This window comes from Pinus tabuliformis, chromosome 3_1, assembly GCF_031772625.1.
Source record: "Pinus tabuliformis cultivar Carrire ecotype Pingquan chromosome 3_1, CPIR1, whole genome shotgun sequence".
NCBI lineage: Eukaryota > Viridiplantae > Streptophyta > Pinopsida > Pinales > Pinaceae > Pinus > Pinus tabuliformis.
The window spans coordinates 473259094-473277848 of record NC_142301.1 but is presented as its reverse complement, the minus strand read 5'-3'; the positions used below and the strand labels follow the sequence as shown (position 1 = coordinate 473277848).

Below are 18755 nucleotides of genomic sequence, written 5' to 3'. Positions count from 1 at the left end.
ATTCTTCCAAATTTATCCAAGTTCTCCAAGACTCTTGGCATTCTAAATTCCAGAACTCTCTAAAATATTTCAAACCTTCCTCTTTTGCCTTCTAGCATGTGTTTCTTAGTCCCTAAACATCATTCATTTTCTCCCTTTGTTGCCAAGCTTCTTCCCAGAATTTGGTTGAATTTCCATTTTGAATTTCCTAGAAGGCATGCTTGGATATTATGTCCCTATTTTGACTGGCCAGGTTCCATATTATAGAGCCTCCTTGTGTTTCCTCAAGTCTTAAGATTTCTTCTGCTGTTGCTGGGATGTTATATTTTTGCATCCAGATCCTTTTCCATAGGTCTCCGCCTGCCATCATCCATCTCCACTAGAGCTTATCTGCCATTACTTGGTTCAGAGTGTATGGATTTGTCAATCCAAATCCCCCTTCCTCTTTACTCTTAATAAGGCCCTTCCAAGATATCAAAGCCCATTTCTTTTGTTGCTTCGGTCCTCCCCAAAGGAATTTTTTGAGGATCTCCACCATTTTGGTGCATGCACCTTTGGGGGTTGTCGTTGCCAAAATTTTGTAGATTGGGATTGCTTGTAAGACAACTTTGATTAGTACTACTCTTCCTGCTATATTCAGAGTTATGAAGGAATAGTTTTCCAATATGTTCGTGAGTTTCTTGATGGTATTTTTCCAATTCACCATCTTTAAAGGATTCGGGGCTAAGGGGGTGCCTGGATATTTTGTTCATAAGTCACCCGAACGAAAACCCAATAATATTGTCAAATGAGTTTTGACATTTCCAGTAGTGTTGAAGAAGAATGTGCATGATTTCTCCTTGTTAATTTGAGTACCAGATGCCTCCATGAAGAGGTCTAGGATCCCTTTTATTCTTTTTACTTCTCTGAGAGAAACTACACAGAACAACATGATATCATCTATAAATTGATGGTGTGTGATTGACAGGTTATTACCCCATATTCAGAGCCCTTTGATTTTCCTCTCCCGCAATTCTTTTTTGATATATATTTTGAGCCCCTCCATCGCAACGATGAATAGGAAGGGGGATATAGGGTCCCCCTATCTCAGTCCTCCTGAGGCATTGAACGTTGAAGTTAGCATCCTTTTCAGAAGAATGGAGAAATTTATTGTGGAGATCATATCAGAGATCCAATTTATCCATCTATTGCAAAAACGGAAGGCTACTAGTACCAATTTGAGGTATGCCTAGTTCAAACAATCGTAAGCCTTAGATAGATCCAATTTTATCATCATTCTAGCTTCCTTCTTGGATTTCAAAGAATGCACTACTTCTTGTAATGCTACCAAGCCATCTAGAACTTGTCATCCTTCCACAAACTTGGTTTGTGCCAGAGAGATAATGCTAGAAAGGATTGGATTAAGTATTTTGGCCATAAGAGTTGAAATAATTTTGTATATTAGAATACAAAGAGAAATGGGTCTAAAACATTGTGGATTTTCAGACTTAGCAGTTTTACGAATAAGAGAAAGGAGAGTCAAGTTTAGGCCTGGACATACCTTCTGATTTCTTTGAGATTCTTCCACCGCATCCAGAATTTCTTTCCCTAATAATTTCCATCCAACTTGGTAGAATTCCACTATGTAGCCATTTGGTCTAGGAGCTTTATCCTTCTTCATCCCTTTCATGATCTCTTCCACTTCCTCCAGTGTTGCTACTCTCAGAAGAGCAAGGTTTTGGTCTCTGGTGATCATACTTGGTATCTCATTGTAGATTCTCCCAACAAATTCTCTTCTATCCTCTTGGGGTTTTGTAAGGAGGTCCTTGAAGCAACTTACTAGAGTCTGTTCCATTTCTTCATGTTGGGTTAAGCGAAGTCCTTCTTAATTTTTTTATGGAGAAGATTCTATTTCTCTATCTCTATTGAATCATAGCCTGATGGAAGTGTTAGTTCTTTAAATTTCACCTCAAGCTAAGTAAGGAAAACTCCAAGGCAACATCAAACCACTTAGCCTCGTAGCTAGCCCTACGGGGCAGGAGAGGGCTCTCTCCAGTCTATCTCAGCAAAAAGTTTTCAAAAGGGGCTGAGATGATTTTAAAAGAAACCGATTTTAGGCTAGTAAATTGATAAAAAGGGGTTTTAAATAATATGATGGGGTTTTTTTGGGCTGCATGGGGCAAAGAACAGCTTGAAACAGAGAAATATAATCAAAAATATAGATTATCTCCTGAGGAAAGGTAGGCAAGAAATTTTAACATCAAATTGAGATTAAATGGAATGGCGAGACTGCTAAGGAGCTGACAAGGGCATAAAAGATGAATCCCTGTCAAACAGAAGAAAACATTAAATATGAACAAACTTAAAGGAAGAGCATATAAATTATGAATTCTAGCTTAACACTTCATTTTCTCAAATGGAAACGATCATGAAATGACATGAACACATAACAGGCTACATATGAAACAAAAGAGGACACAAATGTTAAATTTCATACCACAGGAATCTCAGGGGTCACAGCTGAGTTTTTAATTAAATTCTCTGTCAAAATCTGTAGAGTGAAAGCTCTGTTCTCTCTCCTCCACCAACGCTCAGAACTCTCTCTCACTCTCTAACTCCTTTACAAATGATTTTTTCATACATTAAATAAACTATACTAGGGGAAAAACAAATCGACCCCAAAACAGGGGTGTTGTTTCACCTGCAGTTACAAAAATAGAGATAGAGTCATTTCTTTATTCTAAAACAGGAGATCGTTCCCCTTAAAATCCTCTGATGGCTAATTAAGAGATAAATGTTGCAGCGTAGATCCCTTTGAATCATTAACTGAAGTCTTGAAATAGGAATCAAATCCTATATCTTCTGTTGTTTTGGCTCCGTTTGAATAGCGCTCGTGGGCCATATTCATGAGCCAGAAAAGGGTCAAATGACAAATATGAAAAACTCCACGATCTTCCATTTGTTTCCAGCTTCGATAAGAACGTCACTGGGTTTAGAATTCTCAGTCAAAATTGCTCCATTGAAAAATCTCAAAATATTCCAAGACTCGAAGATTTTCGAGTTGCAGCTTCAATAAGACGATACATCCATCGATCCATCATTCCTGTCAGAGCAAAACTGCCCCCAAGAACAACACAAAGACGCGTAATAACGTGAGTGAAACTACGCTTTTCCTCCCTGATGGTAACATCGACAGGAGAAAGATCATACAAAAAAAATAGATAGTTGGCCAGCTCCGGTCAGAATCCTTCATTGCCACAAAGTATTATGTTACAGAAAATTGATTTGTTGGCAATACTTCCTTTGACAGATATCTGTATTTAGTGGGAACAATCTTGATGTAATATTTGAAGGTGCCACTTGCATCGCGAAGAATGCGGACAGTATCATCAGGTGGATTGTGTATTCCAGGGTATTTGAGCCTAAATGATAGATCATGAATTAGATGGCTCACATTAACATGATTTGCACCCTCGAATATCTGTTGAGCAACAATAATATTCAAGCCATGCACCGAAATGTGGAAATTTCCAGCGACCCTTTGAACATCCAGAACACCAAAGACCCGACATCCTTCACCATCATCTAGTGCATGCTTAACATCCTTTATCATCTTTACAGGATCGTTTCCAAGCCGAAAGAAGAAATTGTCCATAACTGTGATTCCACCTGCAAACCTTCATAGGTACTTTGCACCTTGACACAAAGTATGCGAAATACCAAAAACTGAAACAATAGATTAACCAATGTTTACATCATTTTCATTTGGGGCACTCACGTCCACTGATGATACCAGTGGATAGTTTTGTCCCTACATAACCAGAAACATTCAGCGCTTAATGGAACTTCAAAAGAAGATCCAGAAAAAGGAAAGAGAGCCACCCACGCACAGGTTTTTATGATCTATCTCCTCTGTCCATCAAATCAAATCTAAATCACAGATTCCTGGAGAACAGTGACCCCTGAAATCAAAATCACTACATATAAAAGAAAAATGCAGTAGGCTAGGAATGGAGAAACAAAAACAGTAGTCATCGACACATTTACAAGGCCCGTAAATATATTTTCCAGGAGGAAAGTCAAAAGCACATTTTGATCAACGACTTCCTCAAGGACCAATGATTTTCTTGTGGGGACCAAATCTGAGAGCATAAGCATCCCAAGAACCTCAAATTTTTGTGCCAGAACAAAAGTTACATATGCCAAATTGCACATGCGACGAGAAATGTTTCTCTACAAACTTATCCAAAAATATTGTTAGCACCCAAAGGAAACTGTCAAGCAGCCAAACTTCGATTGCAATACTTGATTTCCCTCCAATTGAAGCTACTCTAGAACTAATAGGTTTCTTTAGGAAGAAGAGATGATAGCCTAAGTTGACACTGACAAGGTATAAGCCCCGATATCAAAATAAACTGAATATGCCCTCTTTGTTCAGACTAATGATATTTGCACCCCTTTGATTTGAAATGAGGTAACGATTTAATCCACACAACATGACTGCTTGATAAACTATGAGAATTGCACATCCAAAGAAGCCACAGTATTGGGCATGAATATTGATTATTGATGTCACAATGGCCACTGCTGCAAGAGTGAAAAAGAAATTCCAGTGTACACCATATTCCCCAACATGGACACCGAATCAATGTTGCGTGCCTATTTTGAAACTAGTGCATTTGAAACTGCAAAAGATCCAACCCTGAGATCCATTAATCTTGTACCATACGTTTCTGTCTTAGAAAATCGCCTGGGAAATATTTTGATGTCCACAGCCAGGATTGACAAGCATGTCACCAACATCATTTCAAATCGATATGATGAGAGGTTTTTTCTTCCAATAAGACACAGATAAAGTACTACTCTCTGCATGGGTTGAAATTCTAGAATGTGACAACAACCTTGTGTAAAAAAAATCTCAAGAAGTACAAGAAGCATCAAGCATATAGAACAAATGTAAGTCTGGTCTGCCGTAATTGTTAAGCAAGAAAGCATTGTTAAGACAACGAGAAAGAAATCAACAACCAAAGAAGATGCATAATTCCTCCAATCTTTCAAATGTTTACTCCTACTGCTATTCTCCTCCATTTGAATACTAGTAGATCCACCTTGGTCCCATCTGAGTTGCAACACATTCCATTGTCGCAGGAGGATAAGAATAGGCATAATTGTAGTGAGGACAGCAATTTCAAGAATTGATGTACCATTCAAGTTGCTGACAAAATCTTTCTTAATCTGCTTGTGAGGATTGAGGTAAGCAATGTAGGACTCCATTGATATATTATGAAAAGTGAATATTCTTCCACTACAATTTTGGACATAAGCCACTTCAATGGAAGAGCAGAGTAGGTGACTGCCAACTACTTTGACAGGTTTTTCCTTTAGCAGTTGACGAGAGATAAATTTTGATGAATTTGACTTTGATGGAAGACTGACAAGACAGAGTCTAACATCGGCTCCACTTGGGATGGCAGCTGCCGCTTCGTGGAGGTGCCAAGAACCACAACTTTGGGAGAGAAGACAGTGCCTCCATCCATTAGGCAATGGAGTCCATTATTTCAACAAATCAACACAACTGAAGACTCAACTTATTAACTGGAAACTGACTGAATTGATTGAAATACTAATTCGGCAAACTTCAAACTAATCTGTAATGAAACTGGAAAAAGATGTTGCCTTTTGGCTGCTTATTTATTTACAACATCTACCCTACTTTGTTGTAAAAACAATAGATCAGGTAATACTGAAATGTCAGATTAACCATTCAAGTAAACCTTAAAATGATGCCGCTCAAGAATGCTTCCACCAGGACACAAATGTGATCGTTGGCAGCCCTTCGTGCACGTAATGAGCCTGGTCACGTACAAGATAGCCTGATCTATCAATCAAACTGAAAAATGTGTCCATGTAAGTTGCCATTGGATCGCGGAAGCCGGACTCTATTGGCTACCCCAATTCTGCAATACATACTTCCATCTGCACACTGTCAATGTAAATATCTATAGGCAAGTCTGTTATTTCTTGTTTGGATGGAGGAAGGATTTCCAAGAACTTTTTAGGGTCTTGGAAATCATATGACTGGATCTGCTCATCTAAATATTGAATCTCCTTTTCAAGTTTTTCAACAATTAACTCACAGGCACCAGTTTTAGTTTTCAAGATGAAACTTCGGAGATTTCAAACATTGAAAGAAGGCACTGAAAATTTCTTCATTAATTTCAATATCCACTAACCACTCTCTAACTTTGTTTAGAGCTTCAAAAAGTGCAAGGTTTGCCACATACCCCACCATTGCATGAATGGATCAGCGAGCACTGAACTGTCTGGATCGAGTTGGAGTCACCAGGTGAATGGTTCAGCCTGCATATGTGTCTAACTGCTGTCCACCATCAGCATCAGATCTGCAATTTGATTTCATGTACTGGGACAAGGCAATCAACAAGTCGAATGTTCTCCCCAGTATGGTCGCCAATATGTTAGCGCTTGAAATTTCACCTCAGGCTGAGAAAGGAAAACTCCAAGACAACATCAAACAACTTAGCCTCGTAGCTAGCCCTACGGGGCTGGAGAGGGCCCTCTCCAGTCTCTCTCAGTAAAAAGTTTTCAAAAGGGGCTGAGATGATTTTAAAAGAAACTGATTTTAGGCTAGTAAATTGATAAAAAGGGGTTTTAAATAAAATGATGGGGTTTTTTTGGGCTGCAAGGGGCAAAGAACATCTTGAAACAAAGAAATATAATCAAAAACACAGATTATCTCCTGAGGCAAGGTAGGCAAGAAAGTTTAACATCAAATTGAGATTAAATGGAATTGCAAGACTGCTGAGGAGCTGACAAGGGCATAGAAGATGAATCCTTCTCAAACAGAAGAAAACATTAAATATGAACAAACTTAAAGGCAGAGCATATAAATTATGAATTCTACCTTAACACTTCATTTGTTCAAATTGAAATGATCATGAAATGACATGAACACATAACAGGCTACATATGAAACAAAAGAGGACACAAATGTTAAATTTCATACCACAGGAATCTCAGGGGTCAGAGCTGCATTTTTTAATTAAAATCTCTGTCAAAATCTGTACAATGAAAGCTCTGTTCTCTCTCCTCCACCAGTGCTGAGAACTCTCTCTCACTCTCTAAATCCTTCACAAATGACTTTTTCATACATTAAATAAACTATACTAGGGGAAAAACAAGTCGACCCCAAAACAGGGGCGTTGTTTCACCTGTAGTTACAAAAATAGAGATAGAGTCATTTCTTTATTCTAAAACAGGAGATCGTTACCCTTAAAAGCCTCTGATGGCTAATTAAGAGATACATGCTGCAGCACAGATCCCTTTGAATCATTAACTGAAGTCTTCAAATATGAATCAAAACCTATATCTTCTGCTATTTTGGCTTCATTTGAATAGCGCTCGTGGGCCATATCCATGAGCGAGAAAAGGGTCAAATGACAAAGATGAAAAACTCCACAATCTTCCATTTGTTTCCAGCTTTGATAAGAACGTCACTGGGTTTAGAATTCTCAGTCAAAATTGCTCCATTGAAAAATCTCAGAATATTCCAAGACTCGAAGATTTGCGAGTTGCAGCTTAAATAAGACGATACATCCATCGATCCAGCATTCTTGTCAGAGCAAAAGTGCCCCCAAGAATAGCACAAATACGCGTAATAACGTTAGTGAAACTACGCTTTTCCTCCCTGATGGCAACAGTGATAGGATAAAGATCGTACAAAAAAAATAGACAGCTGGCCAGCTCCGGCCAGAATTCTTCATTGCCACAAAGTATTCTGTTACAGAAAATTGATTTGTTGGCAATACTTCCTTTGACAGATATCTGTATTTAGTGGGAACAATCTTGATGTAATATTTGAAGGTGCCACTTGCATCGCGAAGAATGCGGACAATATCATCAAGTGGATTGTGTATTCCAGGGTATTTGAGCCTAAATGATAGATCATGAATTACATGGCTCACATTAGCATGATTTTCACCCTCGAATATCTGTTGAGCAACAATAATATTCAAGCCATGCACCGAAATGTGGAAATTTCCAGCAACCCTTTGAAAATCCAGAACACCAAACACTCGACATCCTTCACCATCATCTATTGCACGCTTAACATCCTTTATCATCTTTACAGGATCGTTTCCAAGCCGAAACAAGCAATTGTCCATAACTGTGATTCCACCTGCAAACCTTCATAGGTAGTCTGCACCTTGACACAAAGTATCTGAAATACCAAAAACTGAAACAATAGATTAACCAATGTTTACATCATTTGCATTTGGGGCGCTCACGTCCACTGATAATACCAGCAGATACTTTTGTCCCTACATAACCAAAAACATTTAGCGCTCAATGGATCTTGAAAAGAAGATCCAGAAAAAGGAAAGAGAGCCACCCACGCACAGGCTTTGATGATCTATCTCCTCTGTCCATGTTGGGTCCCTATAATACTAGTGATTACCCCATTACTATTCTAGTTATAACCCTTATTTATATTTTTGTGCCCCTATTACCCCCATATTGTTATTTCTGTGCCCCATAGAATCCCTCTATTGTTATTTTTGTGGCTTTGTATTATTATTGTTAGGTCGGCTGGATTATATTGTGACTGCTTAGACTCCTATATATAGAAAGGAGGTTTTGTCATTTGTATCATCTAAGAACTGTTCATTTATGTAATGTAAAGGAGGTTTCCCCCTCGAGGAGGCTGAATTCTCAGACGTTGATCTATCTTTTCTATCTTTTCTTGAGCTGGTTTCATAACATTTGGTATCAGAGCTTTGGATTCTAGTGTTTCGCTGCTCCAAAGAGGTCATCATGGAATTTTCGCTATAACTTTTTTTCTGTGACGTTTCAGAAGTTGCAAACACAACCCATGTTAGAAGAATTGGTGCTGAACCTTGGGTCCGAATTTCAGAGCTTTTCGCGCGACATTTTTGGAGATATGATCTGAGGAAGTTGGCCTTTTTGCAGACTCCTGAATTACATTCAAAACAGGTGACCTAGGGAAAATCGTCATAACTCTCTCTCTGAGGATAATATTGAAATTTCGTCAAAAGGTAAAGAAAGAGGACAGATTGTAGCTTCTTTTGTGTGTGTTTCAGATTCAAAGGTTGAAACAGTGACTCGTGGCACGTCGTACAACTTCGCTCTACTGAACCAGTCTAAAAGCAAGTCACTGTGGGAGATTTCACATAACTCTTCCTTGGATAATCCAATTTGGCTCAGACTTGTGGCATTGGAAAGAGGATGAAGAAAGCTACTACAGGTAGCAATTTCAGAACGGTATGATCCGAAATTACAGAGATACATCAGATTAAATATCAGGCTTCTATAAAGTGAAAAAAGGTGTGTAGTTTTTTTTAAATTTTTGTATAAGCTTGGTTTAACGAAATTCAAAGGGCATAGTAAAGCATTATTATTGGTAACTGATGCCCCTAGGAAAGAAAATGCAAACACCTAGTAAGGAACCTGAAAGCTCTAGCATGACTCATGAATAAGAAGAAGAAATGCCACATGATATATCAAAATTACAAGAACAAATGCAACAAATGTCACGCTCACAAAAGCTAACAGAAGCTAAGATAAGTGGCGTGGAATCTAAGATAAAGGGCATGGAAGCTAATATGGATGATTCAAAGACAGATTTGAAGAGATACATGGCAGATTTGAAGATAGATTTGAAGACAGATATGGAAGAATTGAAGAAGTTGCTACAAGAAAGGGTCACTAATGGTGAAAAGGTAGTAAAGGAAACTCATGATGAGAACAAAAGAAATGTTAATCATGATACCATAGATGCTAATGTTGGATCGAAGAATCACCATATTCCAAAAGTCGAAATGAGGAAGTTTGATGGCAAGGATCCCGCTACATGGATATTACAAATGGAGCAATTCTTCGATCTCAATAATGTGCAAAACGCACAAAAGGTACGTATGGCAACTGTATATTTGGAACCAAATCAGTTTGTATGGTATCAATGGCTTTGCTCTCGTAAACAACTTATCACTTGGGAAATTTTTACGGAAGAGTTGATAGCACATTATGAATATACAAAAAGAAACACTTTTTTTAACCAATTGATAAGTCTCAAACAAAAGGGTTCAGTAATGGAGCACATTGAGGAGTTCCAAAAATTGAACATAAGGGTAAAAGATATTCCAGAGGAGCATAGGATTGATGTGTTCATAGGGTCTTTAAAGGATAATATCCAACATGATGTTCGCCTTTGGGAACCATATTCATTAGAGAAGGCATTCAGGTTAGCAAGAAAAATGGAAAGCAAAATTATGGCAACTAGGAAGCATACCACTCACAACTATAAAGACGGGAGTGTTGTTGCCCCTAGTCTTCCACAACCTATAAGGTTGACACAACAACAATTGGAAGAAAAAAGAGCAAAAGGGATTTGTTACAGTTGTGATAGCAAATACACTAAAGGTCATAGGTGTGCTGAGAAGAAATTATTCTACATAGATTGTGAAGAGGAAGAAGAGAAGGAGCAAGAAAGGTCAAAAGAAGAAGATATACTCCAGGAACTAAGCCTAGATGAAGAGAAAATAAATCCAACCATATCTTGTAATGCATTGGCGGGAATTACCACTCCTCAAACCATCAAGATAGAAGGACAAATGAATAAGAAAAAGGTAATAGTGTTGATTGATTCAGGAAGCACCCACAATTTTATTCATTGTAGGGTAGCAAAAGAATTGAATTGCTTCCTATATCAAGCACGAGAGTGTCAAGTGATGATTGCAAATGGAGGAACAATAAATTGCTCTGGAAAGTGCCATAATATCAAGCTATCCATGGGAGAATATGTATTGACTAGCCCAATGCTTTCCATTCCAATGGGAGGTGCAGATGTTGTACTAGGAGTCCAATGGCTACAATCCTTGGGTACAATAGCTTTTAATTTTCAAGAACTTTTCATCAAATTTTCTACAGAAGGAAAGGAAGTTGAATTAAGGGGTATTGTAGGGAAACCAGGAAAGATAATCAACTCTCATGGTATGACAAAGCTTCTAAAAAAGGAACAAAGAGGTGTAATTGCACAATTATGCTCGCTAGGTGTTTCCACATTGGAATCATCTATTTCTCCAGATCTCCAAAAAGTCTTGAACAATCATTCCAAGGTATTTGAGACTCCCAATGGTCTCCCACCTATGCACGATCATGATCATGCTATTCATCTGATTCTAGGAAGTGTTCCTCCAAACATCAGGCCGTACAGATATCCCTATGTCCAAAAAAGTGAAATTGAACGTATGGTTGCAGAAATGCTAGAGGCTGGTATAATTCAACCGAGTCAAAGTTCTTTCTCACTCCAGTAGTATTGGTGCACAAGAAGGATGGATCATGGCACACATGTCCAGATTATAGGGAGCTCAACAAGCTCACTATTAAAGATAAGTTCACCATTCCTGTTATTGATGAATTACTAGATGAATTGTATGGATCAATTTACTTCACCAAGTTAGATCTTCGTTCGGGATATCATCAAATCAGAATGAAGATTGAAGACATTCCAAAAACGACATTTAGAACTCATGAGGGTCATTATGAATTTTTGGTCATGCGTTTTCGCCTTACCAATGCACCTTCAAAATTTCAAGGTTTGATGAATTCAATTTTCAAACCATTTCTTAGAAAATTTGTGTTAGTATTTTTTGATGATGTACTAATCTACAACAAGTCTTGGAAGGATCATGTTGAACATGTTGACAGGGTGCTACAACTATTGGAGGAGAAACAATTATATGCAAAAAGATCCAAATGTTTCTTTGGAGTCCAGGAGGTGGAATATTTGAGTCATATTGTATCTCATGAAGGAGTTAAGGTATACCCTAGCAAAATTAAAGCCATTAAGGAATGGGAAATCCCCACATCCATAAAGCATCTGCGAGGATTTCTTGGGTTGACAGGGTATTATCGCAAGTTTGTTAAGAATTATGGGAGAATAGCAGCACCTCTAACAACATTATCGAAGAAAGATTCATTTTCATGGACTCCGGAAGCAACAAAGGCCTTTGAACATCTTAAAGAGGCAATGTACCAAGCACCGGTCTTAGCTACATCGGACTTCACAAAAACCTTTATTGTGGAATGTCATTCTTCAGGAAATGGAATTGGTGCTATTCTAATGCAAGATGAAAGACCCATTGCTTTTGAAAGTCGTCCAATCAAGGGAATTGTTTTAAGAAAAGCTATTTATGAGAAGGAAATGTTGGCAATACTCCATGCACTTAAGAAATGGCGACCCTACCTAATGGGAATACACTTCAAGCTAAAAATGGATCATGATAGCCTTAAATACCTTTTAGAACAAAGATTATCCTCTTAAGAGCAACAAAAGTGGGTCACAAAGATGTTGGGTTATCACTTTGAAATCATCTACAAAAAAGGGAAGCAAAATGTGGTGGCAGATGCACTCTCAAGAAAGGATGAGGATGTGGAAGCATTCTTGTTTGCCATTTCTATTATCCAACCAGATTGGATAAACGAAGCAAGGGAGGAATGGAAGAATGACGAAGAAGTGTGGGCACTTATTCGAAACCTACAGCAAGATTCTAGTACTTCTCATACATTTAGCTAGCAAAATGATTCGTTATGGTACAAAGATTGCTTATACCTCTGTAAGAATTCCCAGCTAAAACAAAAGATTCTTATGGAATTTCACACTTCTCCCTTAGGAGGGAACTCAGGATTTTTAAAAACTTACCACAAGGTTAAGAAGGAATTTTTTTGGGATGGCCTTAAATCAGATATTCAAAAGTTTGTGGCGGAATGTTTGGTTTGCCAGCAAAATAAAGTTGAAACAATTAATACACCGGGTCTATTACAACCTTTATCCATTCCAAGCCAACGTTGGGAGGAGGTTTCAATGGATTTTATCACAGGTTTACCCAAGTCTGAGGGAAAGAGTGTCATCATGGTGGTAGTTGACAGACTTATCAAGTATGCACACTTTTGTGCATTATCACATCCATTTAAAGCCAATACAGTTTCTACTGCATTTATGGAAATAGTTCAAAAGCTACATGGAAACCCAAAAATTATTGTAAGTGACAGAGATCCCATTTTCACTGGAAATTTTTGGACAGAATTATTTTCTTGTCTTGGTACTCAGTTATCTCATAGCTCATCTTATCATCCTCAATCTAATGGGAAAACTGAGATAGTAAACAAATGTTTGGAAGGATATCTTCGTTGCTTTGTATCTGATAAATAGACACAATGGGTCAAATGGTTGCCTCTGGCTGAATGGTGGTATAACACTTCCTTCCATACATCAACAAAAATGACCCCATTTATGGCACTTTGTGGGTATCCACCAACATCCATCACATCATATTTAAGAGAAAATTCTAAGGTTCAGGCAGTGGAACATCACATCAAACATCAACAACAAGTCCTCCAACTCTTAAAGGATAACCTCGTGTTGGCACAAAATAGAATGAAACAACAGGCAGATCAACATCGCAGTGAAAGAAGTTTTGATGTAGGTGATTGGGTATTCCTATGGCTACAACCATATAAGCAATTGTCCCTAAAGCAAGCTAAGAAGGATAATAAATTATCACCAAAGTATTATGATCCATACAAGGTGTTGCGAAAGATTGGTACTATGGCATACAAATTGGAGCTTCCTGCAGCTTCTCGATTGCACCCAGTCTTCCATGTTTCATGTTTAAAGAAGGTTATAGGTGACAAGCTCCCAATTCAAACAATATTGCCAGAACTTTATGAGGAAGGAAAAATTATATTGGAACCGGAAGCAGTCACAGAAACAAGAACTCGATAGCTACGAAATCGATCAATTTTAGAGTATCTTATCAAGTGGAAGAACTTATCCGCTGAAGATTCCACATGGGAGGATGAGAATTTTATGCAGAAGTATCCAAAACTACTCAAGAGTTGAGGACAACACTTTTTTGAAGGAGAGGGGCATGTTGGGTCCCTATAATACTAGTGATTACCCCATTACTATTGTAGTTATGCCCCTTATTTATATTTTTGTGCCCCATAGATTCCCTCTATTGTTATTTCTATGGCTTTATATTATTATTGTTAGGTTGGCTGGATTATAATGTGACTCCTTAGACTCCTATATATAGAAAGGAGGTTTTTTCATTTGTATCATCCAAGAATTGTTCATTTATGTAATGTAAAGGAGGTTGCCCCCTCGAAGAGGCTGAATTCTAAGGCATTGATCTATCTTTTCTATCTTTTCTTGAGCTGGTTTCATAACAGTCCATAAAATCAAATCTAAAGCACAGATTCATGGAGAACAACGACCCCTGAAATCAAAATCACTACATATAAAAGAAAAATGCAGTAGGCTAGGAATGGAGAAACATAAACAGTAGTCATCGACACATTTACAAGGCCTGTTAATATATTTGCCAGGAGGAAAGTCACAAGCACATTCTGATCAAAGACTTCCTCAAGGACTAATGATTTTCTTTTGGGGACCAAATCTGAGAGCATAAGCATCCCAAGAACCTCAAAGTTTTGTGCCAGAACAAAAGTTACATATGCCAAATTGCACATGCAACGAGAAAGTTTTCTCTACAAACTTATCGAAAAAGATTGTTAGCACCCAAAGGAAACCGTCAAGCAGCCAAACTTCGATTGCAATACTTGATTTCCCTCCAATTGAAGCTACTCTAGAACTAATGGGTTTCTTTAGGAAGAAGAGATGATAGCCTAAGTTGACACTAACGAGGTATAAGCCCAAATATCAAAATAAACTGAAGATGCCCTCTTTTTTCAGACTAATGATATTTGCACCCCTCTTATCTGAAATGAGGTAACGATTTAATCCAAACAATAGGACTTCTTGATAAACTATGAGAATTGCACATCCAAAGAAGCCAGAGTATTGGCGATGAATATTGATTATTGATGTCACAATGGCCATTGTTGCAAGAGTGAAAAAGAAATTCCAGTGTATACCATATTCCCCAACATGGACACCGAATCAATGTTGCGTGCCTGTTTTGAAACTAGTGCATTTGCAACTGCAAAAGATCCAACCCCGAGATCCATTAGTCCTGTACCATACATTTTTGTTTTAGCAAATCGTCTGGGAAATATTTTGAAGTCGACAGCCAGGATTGACAAGCATGTCACCAGCATCATTGCAAATCGATATGATGAGAGGTTTTTTCTTCCTATAAGACACAGACAAAGTACTACTCTCTACATGGGTTGAAATTCCAGAATGTGACAACAACCTTGTGTAAAAAAAATCTCAAGCAGTACAAGAAGCATCAAGCATATACAACAAATGTAAATTTGGTCTACCATAATTGTTAAGCAAGAATGCATTGGTAAGACAACGAGAAAAAAATCAACAATCAAAGAAGATGCATAATTCCTCCAATCTTTCAAATGTTTACTCCTGCTACTATGCTCCTCCATTTGAATATTGGTAGATCCACCTTGGTCCCATCTGAGTTGCAACACATTCCATTGTCGCAGGAGGATAAGAACAGGCATAATTGCAGTGAGGGCGGCAATTTCAAGAATTGATGTACAATTCAAGTTGCTGACAAAATCTTTCTTAATCTGCTTGTGAGGATTGAGGTAAGCACTATAGGAGTCAATTGATATATTATGAAAAGTGAATATTCTTCCACTGCAATGTTGAACATAAGCCACTTCAATGGAAGAGCAGAGTAGGTGACTGCCAACTACTTTGACAGGTTTTTCCTTTAGCAGTTGACGAGAGATAAATTTTGATGAATTTGACTTTAATGGAAGACTGACAAGACAGAGTCGGTCTAGTAGCCCTCCATCAGCGATCAAAGCTCTTTGAATTTGCATAAGTAGGTGTCTCATTAGTGTCATTTTATTGCATTCCATTATGCATGCCATAACCCTGATGGAGGAGCTTGTGTCTTTTATTACCCTCTTGGCACTGCTGGATTAAGTTTGTTTCAGTCAATAAATTCTTTACAGGGTCATTGGTCTTGTCTTGAAGTCAAAGTAATAGGTCTAGGGTTTAGTCCAATTTTGTCTTTTGAGGTCATGTATTTTAAGGTCAATAAGTGCCCAACAGGCTAGAGGGATGTCCATCAAAGCATCACCTCAGATGATTTCATATTGTATAGCTAATTTTTACCTTGAGTTCAAAAACCTTGTTTTTGAAGGCAAGGTCATTTTCTCATTTTTGTAAAAATTTGTAAAAAATTCAAATTCTCCAGAAGTGGGCATGCGGCGTTGGTCTCCTTTTCCAAGACTCCTCAGAAGCTATCCTTGCAAAAATTTCAAGAAAAGGCATTATTTCAACCAATTTCATGACAAAAACGAAACCACAAGTTAGCAGTAATTAGTTTTAAAAGGTGTCATTGCATAAACATTATAAAGTGGGTTTGAAGGGAAATTAATTTAAATCAAGCTTATAAAAGCCCATCTCTCCTCATTTTGTAATTCATTTGCCTCCAAGACTCCAAGAGCAAGTGTGAAAGGCGATTTAGTGTGAAACTGGGCGAATTGAGCGACAACACCTGCGCGCTACGCATCAGGGCCTGCGTGCTATGCATTGGGCGTGCGCTACCCGTCAGGGCAGAAGTTCCAGTGTTAAAAAGCACGGGCGCTACATGTAGAGCGGGCGCTACGTGTAGAGCGGGCGCTACGCATCAGAACCCGCGCACTATGCGTTGGGTTTCACCTACAACAAATTGTCAACAAGCTTCAAAACGACCTCAAATTTCCTAAATTGTTCAGGTAGGCCTCCAATCATCAATATTTTTTTGCTTTCCTAAAGAAAATGAACATGGAAAATGTGTCAAATACCAGCAAGTGTGAAGTATGATGAAATTCATATATATTTTGTTTAAAAATTTCAAATTGCAAGTGAAGCTAGGGCTTTGAGTTTGCTGCCCAAGGTCATCTGTTTCACTCCCTCATTTTCTCACATTCCCATTATCACCTCCCTTGTCATCTTCACCTAATTTCCCTAACAAAAAAGCAAAATCCCTAAAACCCTACCTATCCCTAAAATTCAATAAAATCTCCCTAAACTCTTCCTCCTATCAAACCCCTGCAAACTGTGATTATGTGATGGTGTATGTGTAATAATTCCTTCCCTAAATTCCCTTTTATATATATTTTCCCTAAGTCCCCTTAAAAGTCCCCCTCCCTAACATCTCCCTTGTGTTTTTTTCCCCTTGGAGCAGCATTAAAACAGTCAAAACAACAGGTCATTTGAGCAGAAGCAGTTGTACATTTCAGCCATTTTTCTCTTGAAATCATGTCAGAAGCCGAAACAGACTATGAGCAAAGTGATGAACGTGAGTCAACACCAGAGGTTGAGGTGCCAAGGAGGCCTCACAGGGGTGGTAAGGGTGGTCAGCATGTGAGAGAGGAGCCCACCTCTTTGGCCTATTTGCAAGCTTGTCCACTTGCAGTCACATGTTTCTGTCATCAAGCATGCTATGAATATTGCGAAAGAATTTCTCAAATTCAGCACCAGAGGGAATTGGTCCGCTTGTTTGTATTACATTTGTTGTCCACTTGCAGTCACATGTTTTCTTCATCAAGCATGCTATTAATATTGCGAAAAAATTTCTCAAATTCAGCACCACAGGGAATTGGTCTGCTTGTTTGTATTACATTTGCACAACGGGCATGTGAATCTTGCAAGGGTGGATTTTACATTATCACCTGAGATTGTTGCTCAAGCAACAGGGATACCCAATGTTGGAGAAGAGTGGAACAAGCGCCAGCTGTTCGACAGATTTCAGTATGAGCCCTACATTAAACTTGTATATATGAGGGACATGTCTGGTGTATTTCCTTTCAGATTCTTGAGGGATGAGTATGCACCCTTGATGAGGGTCATCATTCGCTATTTCACCTGTGAGGGCAGATTTTCACGTTTGTATTCATACCATATCCCCTTGTTGATGCATTTCACACGGGTATGGATGATGAGCATTCCTTTCTTCATGTGCCAGAATATTGAGAGGATGGTGCCCTTGGTGCAGAGAAAGAGCCCAACACAGCAACACGGGAGCACTTACCATTATGCTTTGATCAAGATTGTGGTCATGCATCAGTTGGCACAGCAGGGTATTCCGTGGGAGGATTTCATCTCTCGATATTTCTTCACAGTGCCACAACCACCCCCTGAGGTTGTTCATGAGGAGGGAGGACCTTCACAGCAGTATGACATCCCTGAGCCCAGACATGTCAGCTCCCCTCCATTGGTCACATATCAGAGAGGCCACAGGGCCTTATTTGCATCAGCTTGGCTAGTATTTTCTCCACATCAGGTGGAAGGGGTCTCGCCTTCTTCGTCAGCACTGCGAGTGTTACCTCCACACCAGGTGGAAGGGGCCTCGTTTCCGATAGTAGCACAGGTACAAGAGAGAGGCAAGCAGCCCAATATTGATGAGGGACCATCAGGTGATCCATGCATAGATGTTGTTGACCTCGATATCAGTTCTCCTAGATTAGAGCCAAAGGAGATCATCCAGCAACTGAGGGCTGACAATGACTCATTGCAGCAAAGGTTGGAAATGGAAAATTGGACAATCACCTACTTGGAGTAACGCAACAAGCAACTAAAAGATGAACATACTCTTGATGAGTTACGGAGGATCCATGAAGACCGCAACTTGGCTCGTAAGAGACCCGGTGATTTGGTACCCATTGAGCGAGAGGCTATGCTTCTCCAGGTCAATGCTAATTTGGAGAGGCTGCTGGCCAAGGCTAACAAAGATAAGGACATGCTCCGGAACATGAAAAATCATTATTGGGCTTGAATA

The 18755-nt window shown here is 38.8% G+C and overlaps 4 pseudogenes; all 4 read right to left on the bottom strand.

Moving 5' to 3' along the window:
* Positions 1-2987: 2987 nt before the first annotated feature.
* LOC149187833 (uncharacterized) lies at positions 2988-3613 on the bottom strand (annotated as a pseudogene).
* Positions 3614-3888: 275 nt separating this feature from the next.
* Positions 3889-5232, bottom strand: LOC149187832 (uncharacterized protein At4g17910 pseudogene; annotated as a pseudogene).
* A 2322-nt stretch (positions 5233-7554) lies between these two features.
* On the bottom strand, positions 7555-8141 carry LOC149187831 (uncharacterized; annotated as a pseudogene).
* A 6103-nt stretch (positions 8142-14244) lies between these two features.
* The window catches only part of LOC149187830 (uncharacterized protein At4g17910 pseudogene), a 42206-nt pseudogene continuing 37695 nt past the window's right edge, over positions 14245-18755 (bottom strand).